At 40.3% G+C, this 12,375-nt stretch overlaps 1 protein-coding gene and 1 non-coding gene across 2 annotated transcripts in view; both read left to right on the top strand.

Annotated features, from left to right (window-relative positions):
• Ndrg3 (NDRG family member 3) overlaps positions 1-12,375 on the top strand; it is a 69,314-nt gene that overhangs the window by 17,811 nt on the left and 39,128 nt on the right. The gene's annotated exons all lie outside the window — the stretch shown is intronic.
• Positions 9,289-9,373, top strand: LOC122120576. Its single transcript, XR_006149741.1, has one exon.

Raw genomic sequence — 12,375 nt, 5'->3', positions numbered from 1 at the left:
ATTTTCTTAAATGCATTTTTTTCTTAAATTTTTTATTAGTATGCTTTAGTTGTACAGTGTATCACAATCAACTTTTCCCACCCCATATCACTCTCTGCAACTCCCTCCTTAAGACAATTTCTATAGGTTTCATTGTTGTTTTTATACATGTGAAGAAACTATGCTCACTATATTCTAATTTACCCTCTTCCTTAACCCTCTCGTCCAAATAATATTTCTTAACCCACTCTTTGATGTCTTCCCTCCTTTTTCTTTCTTTCTTTTTTCTTTTTTTTTTCTTTTTTCTGTTGGTCTGACCCTGGGTGCTGTCCCTCAGCTCTTCAGCTCAAGGCTAGCGCTCTACCACTTGAGCCACAGCGCTTTTTCTGCTTATGTGTTGCTGAGGAATCGAACCCAGGGCCTCATGCATGCAAGGCAAGCACTCTACCACTGAGCCACCTTCCCAGCCCCCTTTTCTCTCTTACTTTTATTTTTTCAAGCTAAATCAGTCATCTTTGAACTTTTCCTCTTGTATAGATGGAAATCTTAAATGAAAAAATAATATGGCAAGTTTAAGTAGGAACTAATATAAGTAATATTTGATTTTTGAATCCAGGTGCCCTGGTTTGCAGTTTCTATAAGGAAAAGTTAACATGTAATGTATACAGACTTCATTTACTCTCTTTAGAGTTTGTCAAGTTTATGATATGACCATTCTTTCAACATCACTTTTTACCAGAGATGCTCAGATGTCAGTAGTATACCTTACTTTTTTTTTTTTTTTGGTCCGGTCGTGGGGCCTGAACTCTGGGCCTAGGCTCTGTCCCTCAGCTCTTCAGCTCAAGGATAGTACTCTACCACTTGAGCCACAGCGCCACTTCCGGCTTTTTTCTTTTTGCTTATGTGGTGCTGAGGAATCGAACCCAGGGCCTCAGGCATGCAAGGCAAGTGCTCTACCACTAAGCCACCTTCCCAGCCCCTACCTTACTTTTATGTTAGTGTTAAAGAACTTTGTTGAATGTCATATAGTTCATAGACACAGGTACTCAGCAAGTACAGTGGTGTCATACAAGGCATCAAAAAATCTGTGTGTACAGTGGATCACTCCTGTAATCTCAGGTACTTAGGAGGCATAGATCAGAAGGATCTCAGTCTGAGGCTCATCTAAGGCAAAAGTACATGACCCTAGCCAAAAAGTTTCTAAAGCAAAAGAAAGGGCCGAGGTATGGCTCAAGTGGTAATGCCCCTACCTAGCAAGCATGAGGCCCTGAGTTCAAACCCCAGTACCACCATCAAAAAATAAATAAACAAAAGCCAGTTGTAGTGCTTCGTGCTTGTAAACCTAGCTACTAAAGATGTGGAGGGCTGGGAAGGTGGCTCAGGGGTAGAGCGCTCACCTCGCAGGCCTGAGGCCCCGGGTTCGGTTCCTCAGCACCACATAAGCAGGAAAAGCCGGAAGTGGCGCTGTGGCTCAAGTAGAGCGCTAGCCTTGAGCTGAAGAGCTGAGGGACAGCGCCCAGGCCCCACGACCGACAAAAGAAACGAAAAAAAAAATTCACCTCGCCTAAAGATGTGGAAATGGGAGAATTTCAGTTCAAGGCCAGCCTGAACCACTCACTAGATAGTTAATGAGACCCCATCTTATGAAATAAAAGTAAGACATGGGTTGGGCACTGACGGTTCACACTTTTAATAAAAGCTATATCAAGACTCTAAGATCAGGAGGCTTGTAGTTTAGACCAACCTGAAAAGGTTTGCTATACTCCATCTTCAAAATAACCAGCTAAAAACAGGGTTGGAGGCATGGCTCAAGTGGGAGAGCACTAGCCTAGCAAATGCAAGGCCTTGAGTTTAAAACCTAGTACTGCCCAAAAAGCTGGGGTGGGGGCAAGTCAGGTTGATGTGCATATCTCATTTTAGCTCATGAGGGAAGTGAAAATAGGAAAATCTCAATCCAGGCTAGTCATAAATTCAAGACCCAACTAGAAAAATAATTGAAAAATGAAAAGGATAGAGGCATGGCTTAAATGTTATATATAGCACCTCCTTAGCAAGTACTAGGACCTGTGTTCAAACCCCACTGTACCCACCCCTAAAAAATGTTAAGACAAGTTGATCTTTCTTGTCCTGTGTTCAGTAACTATGTCAGAAATTCCTTCTTTTCTATCCTATTCTTTGGTCTTATTGTCTTTTTACCCTATTAAACTCTTATAGTTTGGCACAATCCATAGTAACCTTTACGTGAAGAATCAATGGAGTGTAAAAGTAGGGTGGGTAAAAAATGAGGGCACCAGAATATGTGGTTGTCATTATTTTTTTTCTGCCCAAAGTAAGATCCTTCCTAATGTTCAGTGTTGTGAATTTGCTATTGGACCCTGCCAATCCACTTTTCATCCCTGTGACTTTCTCTCTCATATTTTTGTCATTTCTTTATTCTCTACCAGATGTCTTGCTCTCTCCTTTGGCAAGCTGCACACTTTAAAAAAAAAATCCCAATTTGGTTCTTCTGCTGAGTCCCTCACATTTCAAGAAAATGCTCTCCTTTTTATCTTTTTTGTATAAATGAGCTACTGTCACCAAAATGATGTGTCATAAAGAGGAGGACAGAAATCAAATCTGTAGCCCTAAAACTCAGGTCTGGCCATAGAAATAAATACACAAAGTACTGGTGAAAGCAAATGGTTTAGCCTCAAAAAGAGAGTTATAAGCCTGTCTAGCCATTAGAATCAGCTGAAGGATTGTTTTAAAAAATGCAGAGTCCTGGGTCCCACTATAACCCAACTAAATCAAAACCTAAGAGCTGTGACCAGGACACACTGTTGTCATTGATTCTCAGCTTTGTCTTCTCATTGGAATTATGTAGTGAGGTGTAAATATTACTGACACTTGGGTCTTCCCACCTTCCCAGTATCTGACAGAATTGGTATGGGATGTAGTTGAACTTTTTTTTTTTTTTGGTCTGACATGGGACTTGAACTCTGGGCCCAGGCGCTGTCCCTCAGCATTTCAGCTCAAGGCGAGCACTCTACCACTTGAACCACAGCACCACTTCCGATTTTCTCTCAGTTAATTGGAGATAAGCGTCTCATGGACTTTCCTGCTTATGCTGGCTTTGAACCACGATCCTCAGATCTCAGCCTCCTGAGTGGCTAGGATTACAGGTGTAAGCAACCAGTGCCTGGCACTTTGTGTGTGCGTGTGCGCGTGTGTGCCAGTCCTAGGGCTTGAACTTAGGGGCTGGCTTTGAACCACAATCCTCCAATCTCAGCCTCTTGACTAGATAGAATTACAGGCTTGAACCTGGATCTTTTTTTTTTTTCTGGTCCTGGGACTTGAACTCAGGGCCTCAACTCTGTCCCTGAGCCTTTTGTGGTCAAGACTAGCACTGTACCACTTGAGCCATAGTGCCACTTCCTCTTTTTCTTTTTCAAGATGTATTTATTTATTTTATTATTTATTTATTTATTTTATTTCAGTACTGGGAATTGAACTCAAAACCTCATACTTGTTAGGCAAGTACCCTACCACTGAGCCACACCCTCCCTCAGACATTTTATTTTATTACTTTATTTTTTCTATCTATCTATCTATCTATCTATCTATCTGATTAGCATCTATCTCTGTAGCTCTGGCCTTCAACTCTTGGTTGTCCTGCTTCTGCCTTCTAAGTGTTGAGATTATAGATTGTAAGCCACCATGCCCTGCCATTGGAAAAGCCTTTTTTTTTTTTAAACTCCCCTCCCTAGGCTGGACATAGAGTGATTCATTTTAGCCAGTATTGGAAACTCATGACATGATAGAGCTCACATATTTGAGAACTGACACAGAAATAAGAAGCCAATTTTTCCTTGACTCTGGAAGTCTACAGGATGCCCAAAGAGGCTCCTAAATGAAAGATTTGCAGGAGTGGATTTCCTGAATATCTCACAGAAAAGGCAACTGGAAAAGGAAAGGATTAGTAGATATACTGATAGAAAAACACTGGATTTAATGTCTTTGTCTCCATCTGAGGCCATAGGGCTGCTTTGGCTATATCCAGCATATACTCTAATGCTATGAATTGAATGGTATTCCTCCCGAATTTATATGTTGAAGCCTTAGTCCCCCATGTTACTATATGGGAGTAACTAAAGTTAAATAAGGTAATAAAGGTAGACCCTAATTTGATGGGATTGGTGGCTTTATCGCCATTGCCATATAAGGAAACACAATAAAAAAGCAGCTGTATAGAAACCAGCAAGAGCCCTCATCAGAAACAGCCTTGCTAGAACCGTGGTTTTTAACTTTCCAGTTTTTAGAACAATTAAAAAATAAGTATCTATGGTAATTTTTTTTAATGGTAGCTCAAATAGATACCAACAGTGTCTGTCTGTCTGTCTCTCTCTCTCTTTCTCTTTTCCATTCATGGAGTTTGAACTCAGGGCCTGAGCACTGTACCTGAGCCCATTTTGCTCAAGGCTAGCACTCTATCACTTTGAGTGCTTTAGGCAACAGCACAAAGATTCTCACAGACTTTCCTACCTATGCTGGCTTTGAACCACAGTCCTCAAATCTCAGCATCCTGAGTAGCTAGGATTACAGATGTGAGTCACCAGTGCCCAGCCAGTCTCACTTTCTAATGTCTTTTAGTTCCTTTTTGATATGCTTATGCTGTTCCCACCCACTTTCCACTCTCCATATTGCTTTTCTCTTTCCCAAGACATAGTACTATCCTTATTCATGATAATTCCCATGGTTCAGCTAAGGAGATAGGCAAAGAGGACCCTTAGAACGGTGGCATTTCCAAACAAGGAATTCCACCCCTTTGTCCGCCACCTTTCCTAGTATGTGAATGCTTTTATTTTTTATTTTTTATTATCTTTTAGTTGTACAAAGAAGTTCCCATTCTACAAAACAGTATATGAATACAAAGTGTGTCTGACAACATTGTCGTCACCCATCTCTCTTAACCCATCCCTTCTCTCACTTTTTTTCTTTGAGATTAGGTGATTACATAAGTTTCACATATTTCACAGTATTGTGGAATAGTGATACTTAGAGTGACAAACACATTTTAACTTTCACAAGGCAAATTTTTGTCATTATCATGGTCTATACAGTTTGTGAATTCTATGAGCTTTGATAATACAAGTCATTTTTTCCACATCAGGTGATGTTTACATTTCTTTCCTTTTGCTTAGTGTAGGCTGTTCCCACTTATTCTGTTCCTCCTCTGGCTTCCTTCTGTTGCATGCATATACCTACCATATATACGGTTTAGAATATGGAGTCATTTAGCAATGATATGACAATATGGGTGGCTGTCCTTTGTCTCTTGAGTCCTGTTACTTTTCCGTATCTTCTTGTATTTTGGCTTTAGCATTCACATATCAGGGAGACCATGTGCCATTTGTCTCTTTGTTCTTGGCTTACTTCGCTCAAAATAATCTGCTCTACTTCCATCCATTTCCCTGAAAATGCCATTATTTTGTCCATTCTAATGGCTGCATAATATTCCATTGTATATAGGTACCACAGTTTTTGGATCCACTCATCAGTAGTGGGGCATTTGGGTTTTTTCCAAATCTTGGCTATTGTGAACAGTGCTACAATAAACATGGAGGTGCATGTGTCTTTGTATACTGGTTCCTGTTGCTCAGAGTAAATGCCTAGGAGTGGTATGGCTGGGTCGTAGGGGAGGTCTATATTTAGCTTTCTGAGTTATCTCCAGACTGTTTTCCAAAGTGGTTATATTAGTATACATTCCCACGAACAATGCAGTAGGGTTCCTCTTTCTCCGCATCCCCTCCAGCATTTGTCTTTGGCTGAATTTAGGATGTGGGCCATTCTGACTGGTATCTCAGTGTTGTTTTTATTTGCATTTCCATTATAGCCAGGGATGATGCATATTTCCTCATGTGTTTCTTTGCCATTTTTATCTCTTCTTCTGAGAAGTCTCTTAGTTCCCTTGCCCATTTCATGATTGGTTTGTTAGATTGTGAGGGGTTAGTTTCTTGAGTTCTCTGTATATAATGGATATTAGACCCTTTTCTGGTATTTTGCTGGTAAATATTTTTTCCCAATTAGTTGGCTGTCTTTCTAGTTTGGTTGCTATTTCTTTGTCTGTGCAGAAACTTTTTATTTTATTTTATCTAGTAGGTGCTTCTGCATATATCATAAAACATGGTAAAAGAAAATTCCTCTTGTCCATGGTTTCATTTGATCCTTTCCTTAACTTGATTAGGTAGGGAGCATACATAAATTTATTCCTATATTACTGATAAGTCAATTAATGATAGGAAAGGGAAGTAACTTTCTCAGATTGAGTGCCTAAGAGCACTTGGTATGTGGCAGTGTTCCTTTCATTGTTACATTTCTACATGTGTTTACAATGTATTTCAGTCGATCTTAACCCCCTCTGTCACTGTCCCTTCTTCTTTTCCCTGCTTTCCCAGTTTCTGCAGTTGGGTTGCGTTCATCCTCTTTTATCTTTTTCTGTAGCCTCACCCCCTTTTCTCTAGTAACCCCCTCATTTTCCACTCCTACACAGCCTGTTTCTCTTTCCCCTCCCCCACAGCCTCCTATTGCTACATGGACCTCTGTTCTTTTATACACTTGTAACATATTTCAAATTATACACCCTCTTTTCTTTTTTTTTCTCTCTCTCTCTTCCCCATTCTGCTTTCCCTCCTAAGAAGTTTAGCAGGATTACTTGATTTAGTCTCCATTGATGTTTTTGACTGGCTAATTGGGGCACTTAGCCTTTATCCACTAAATACTAGATGCTCCCCCTAGTGGTGACAACTGAAAATGACTTCAGTTGTTGCTAAATGAGTAGAGAAACACTGGAGAAAAGCTTCCAGGTTTGAATAAGAGTAGATAGATGTCTGGATGTTTTTTGTTTTAATTAGTTTTCCTTTTTGTTGTTGTTGTTGTTGATTGTGGGGCTTGAACTCTGGGCCTGGGCACTGTCCCTGAGCTCTTCAGCTCAAGGGGAGCGCTCTACCACTTGAGCCTCAGCACCACTTCTGGTTTTCTGGTGGTTAATCGGAGATGAGTCTCACAGACTTTCCTGCCCTGGCTGGCTTTAAACCATGATCCTTAGATCTCAGCCTCCTACGTAGCTAGGATTACAGGTGTGAGCCACCAGCATCCAGCTATTTTTCTTCTTTTTTGTCTATCATGGTATTACTGATTTACTAACCCCCTTTTATGTGTCAGATGCTTTAAATACCTTCTTCTTTTTGCTGATTATCCTTTTGAAGTAGATAACATTTCTCACTTAGCAGATGAGAAATCTGACTGAAAGAATGGCTTGCCTACTCAGTAAGTAACAGAGATGGGCCTTAAAGCCAAGTCTGTTCTCAAATCTGAGCCCTCTCATTGTGATCACTCTGCATTTTGGTATCATCTTTGTGATTTTCTTATCTCTTTAAAGAGGAGCATAAAGATGTATGTTATTTTACCCATCTTTTTGTTCCTTTCATATTATATTCTTAGCCAAAGCATTGCTGTGCCCTTCCAAGCTGTATGTAGCTAAAGGAAATCTAAACTTGTTACAGAAAAATTTGTCCTAAAATGACATTAAGAAACATTCTCAATATAGCTTCAAGCAAAGGCTTATGTTAACTCATCTCTTGTCATTTGTTGGTATTTTTCCCATTTTATTTTAGTATGCCTGCAATTTTGTCTATAGCCCAGAATTATCAAGAAGTGGGTGATTTTTCCATGCTTATTTTAGCTCGGGTGATAAAAAGAAGTAACTGCAAGTACTTATCTTGTTTGGAAGGCAAAAATTGCATAAAAGTATGAAACTAATTGTTTTATTTTTATTGATGTTGTTCATTTGTTTGGTTGGTTGTTTTGAAGCAAAGTCTTGCGATATAGTAAAGTCTGACCTGTGACCTGATCCTTGCTATGTAGCCCAGGCTAGTGTCAAACCTACTATCCTTCTGCCTTGGGCTCTGGAGTCCTAGAATTAAATGATATACACTAACACTTTACTCTTTATTATTATTTTTTTTTTTTTGGGTCCGGTCATGGGGCCTGAACTCTGGGCCTGGGCGCTGTCCCTCAGCTCTTCAGCTTAAGGCTGAGCCACAGCGCCACTTCCGGCTTTTTTCTTTTTGCTTATGTGGTGCTGAGGAATTGAACCCAGGGCCTCAGGCATGCAAGGCAAGTGCTCTACCACTGAGCCACCTTCCCAGCCCCTATTCTTTAATTATTATTATTTTATTTATTTATTTATCTACTGGCCAGTACTGGGACTTGGGCAGTATCTCTGAACTTCTTTTTGCTCAAGGCTAGCACTTTACCACTTAAGCCACAGAGCCACTTCTGGCTTTTTCTGTGTATATAGTACTGAGGAATCAAACCTAGGGCTTCATGCATGCTAGGCAAGCACTCTACCACTAAGACACATTCCTAGCCTTTAATTTTTTTTTTTTTAAATAGCTTTTACCAGATATGATTGCATTGGACTGCGGTCCCAACATTCAAGAGATTAAGGCTGGAGGATGATGAATTTGAGGCCAGTCTGGGCTACATAACAAGACAATGCAAGAAAAGGTGGGGGCATTTAGACAAGTGCAGTGGCTCAAATCTATAATCCTAGTTACTTGGGAGGCAGAGATCAGGATTGCAGTTTGAGGTCAACCTAGGCAAAAGAATTCCTTTCTCAGGACTGGGGCTTTAGCCCAGCGGAAGGGTGCCCAAGGCGTGCACAAGGCCCTGGGTTCGGTTCTCAGCCCTGGAAAAAAAAAAAAAAAGAATTCCTTTCTCAATTAAAAACTGGGCATAGTGATACTTGCTTGTCACTCCAACTGCATGGGAAGAGTAAATAGGAGGGTCCCATCTAGATTGGCTCAGACAAAAAACTAAACCCTATCTCAAAAATAACCAAAACGGGCTAGGAAGGTGCCTCAGTGGTAGAGTGCTTGCCTTACATGGATGAAGCCCTGGATTCTATTCCTCAGCACCACATAAACAGAAAAATCCACAAATGGCGCTGTGGCTCAAGTGTAGAGTGCTAGCCTTGAGCTGAAGAGCTGAGGGACAGTGCCCAGGCCCAGATTTCAGGCCCCACAACGACCACCACCAACAACAAACAGCCAGGTACTGGTAGCTCACTCCTGTATAATCCTAAGTACTCAGGAAGCTAAGAGCTGTGGATCATAGTTTGAAGCAAGCCCAGGCAGAAAAGTATATGAAATTCCACTTGAAATTAACCAGCGAATATCTCATACTAGACATGTGGTTCAAGTGATAAAGCATCTGCCTAGAAAGCACAAGTCTGTAGTATAGGAAGGCCCCTGCCACTGTAATCGTGAGCTCTCAGTGGTGATGGCATGATTGCTGTACAGTCTGAGCTGTGGGAACCAGTTGATGAAATATATTAATAGACAGGCTAAGAGAAACAGAAAGAAAAAGAAAGGTCTTGGAGCATAACTGGTAGAAACAAACATGTATGAGACCCATCGATGGCACTACAAAAATTTACCTTCTTGAGCTACTTCATTTACTGTCTATATTTGGCACTGAGGCTTCACTGGCTTCTACCTTACAGTAATATAAATCTTTTTCCTTGATGTATCATTTTTTTCTCTTTCTCTAAATTTTTTCCACGAATTCTTTTCTGCTGTTTAAGTCTGCTTAGTGCAAAAACTTAACTGACTTTGAGATTAATGACATCTTTGAAGGAATCTAAGGAAAAAGCAAGAATTTACAGCTTGGAATGTCTGGTTTTGCTAAAGGAGGACCATGTTACCTGAAACATTAGAGACAAGCCTCTAGGGAAGCACTCCAAAAAGTCCTCAGGTTCCCAGAGTATACCCAGTGAATAGGTAGCATTGTTGCTATGTATGGCCTTGGTTAACTATTAATTGAGTTTAATGCCAGCTAATAATCCATTCAGAAATTCTGGATGCCAAACATTGTCAAACAGACCCAATTTCCTTTTTTCTAGGATGACTATAATGAAACTCGAAGCCATTCTCCAATAAGGCCCGGCATTTCTTAAAATGAAAAACAAAAAGGGAAGAAAGTACCCACGTATTATTCTTTCTTCTAACTTAGTAACTTTTCCTACTGAAAGTCTAGCTGTGTACACTGAACTAAGGTCATATAGTTGTTTCTTTTTTTTCTCCTTTTTTTTTTTTTTTTTTTGCTAAGTTCTCAACAAACAAGATACCTTGCATTTCTGGAAGGAATTGCCTGTTTCTGCTTTTGGCATTTCCCTTTGTGCTTATCTCAGAAGTTCCCACCTCATAAAACGCCTCCCTGCTGTGATCATATGGTCGTGAGGAAGAGGAATTCATGCGTGCAGTGACAGCTGCTTCCTGAAGAGCTCCTCAGAATTTATGGCTCTGTATTCCCTGACCAAGATCTTAGTTCAGACCAGAATAATTTTCTTTAATTTTTCTAAATAGTTTCTAGAGGACATTGGGACTCCTATAAAACATCGTTATAAATCATTCCTCAGAAAATTGAATTAAACTTTAAATTTCATATGACAAAATGCTAAGTTCAAAATTTTTCTAGTTTTCTAGTTATAGAAGGAAATGTTCATTCTCTTAGAAATATATAGAACAAAATTATAATCAATATCCTCTACAAAGAAATCGTGAGTGTTGTTAATGTTTTACTCTTTTTCTTCAGTCCTTTTATTGGGGCTAGGGTGGTAGTGGGATTTGAACATAAACCTGTTGACAGCTATTGCACTGCATAGAACAGCTCCAGATCATCCCAGTTCATTCTACTACTAACTTCCTGTCTGAGAGAGAACAGGAAGTTGTGGAATCAGGAAGAATCTATTCCTTTTTCCTTTATTTGTGGTGCTGGAGATCATACCAAGGCCTCAAGAATACTAGGTAAATGCTTTACCATTGAGCTATACAGAATTATTTCTAAGCAGAGCTTCTCAACTGGGATGGGACTACTTTGTATATACTTTGAATATACTTTTGTATATTCTCTCACAATCAGGTATCTGGAGATACAGCTCTTGGGAAGGTGCTTATTAGCAACTTCACACCTTCTGGAAGCTGTTGGAGAGATAATAAATATGTCACAATAAAACAGTTTCTAAATAGTGAGAAAACTTTTCAGGGAGGGTCTTACACTTTATGAAAAATTTGGTCCAAACTTTTTTTTTTTTTTTGGGTCCGGTAGTGGGGCCTGAACTCTGGGCCTGGGCGCTGTCTCTCAGCTCTTCAGCTCAAGGCTAGCGCTCTACCACTTGAGCCACAGCGCCACTTCCGGCTTTTTTCTTTTTGCTTATGTGGTGCTAAGGAATCGAACCCAGGGCCTCGAGCATGCAAGGCAAGCGCTCTACCACTGAGCCACCTTCCCAGCCCCTGGTCCAAACTTTTTTATTTCCAAATACACCAGTCATTCACTTTTTGTACTTTTTTCTTTTTTTCTTTTTGTACTTTTTTTTTGTAAAGGCGATGTGCAGAGGGGTTACATAAGTAAGGTAATGTGTACATTTTTTTGAGCAGTGTTATCCCCTCCCTTGTTTTCTTCCATTTTTCTTCCTCCCCACTACTCCCTCCCCGCCAAGTTGTAAAGTTCACTTCCAACATAGTGTCTAGAAAGTATCACAGTTGTATTGTTTTGTTTTATTTATATCAAATTCTTGGGCTGGGAAGATGGCTCAATGGTAGAGTACTTGCCTCACATGCATGAGGCCCTGGGTTCAATTCCTTAGCACCACATAAGCAGAAAAAGCTGGAAGTGGCACTGTGGCTCAAGTGGTAGAGCGCTAGACTTGAGCTGAAGAGCTGAGGGACAGCGCCCAGACCCAGAGTTCAGGCTGAACCACTAGCAAAAAAACAAACAAACAAACAAATTCTTGCAACTTCTGCAGCATCTGAAATGCTGCAGAAATACCTGAGTCATCACCATTGATTTTTTTTTCCTCTCCTCAATCAAATACTACTTTCACAATCCCTTTCAGAAGCTTGGTGAATTTTCTTTGGATCTTTTGACTATGTTCTGTTTTTTAAATGATTCAATGATTTGTCTTTTTATTTTCCTTATTAGTCATTTCATATGGCAGTATATTTAGAGCCCTGTTCTATCTTTCTTTCCTTCAGTGACATTGCTTCCTCCCCTACCCCCTTGGTTCTGGGACTTAATCTTAGGTCCTTGCTCTCTCTGGCTTAGCTTCTTCTACTCAAGGCTGGCATTTTACCACGCAAACCATATTTCCAGCCTTACATTGCTTTTCTTAGTCTCTAGTTCTCATTCATCCATGACATTTTCCTCTTCATAATCCTTTAATTCTTAGATCTAGATATCCTTGCCTCCTGCTGCCATTTATTCTTCTCAGAGTTGGTCTGGTCATGGGGCTTGAACTCTGGGCCTGGGCGCTGTCCCTCAGCTCTTCAGCTCAAGGCTAGTGCTCTACCACATGAG

The sequence above is a fragment of the Dipodomys spectabilis genome, unplaced genomic scaffold, assembly GCF_019054845.1.
Source record: "Dipodomys spectabilis isolate Male_0828 unplaced genomic scaffold, ASM1905484v1 ptg000175l, whole genome shotgun sequence".
Classification (NCBI taxonomy): Eukaryota; Metazoa; Chordata; class Mammalia; order Rodentia; family Heteromyidae; genus Dipodomys; species Dipodomys spectabilis.
The sequence above is the reverse complement of the archived record's forward strand: the minus strand, read 5'-3'. Positions and strand labels throughout refer to the sequence as shown.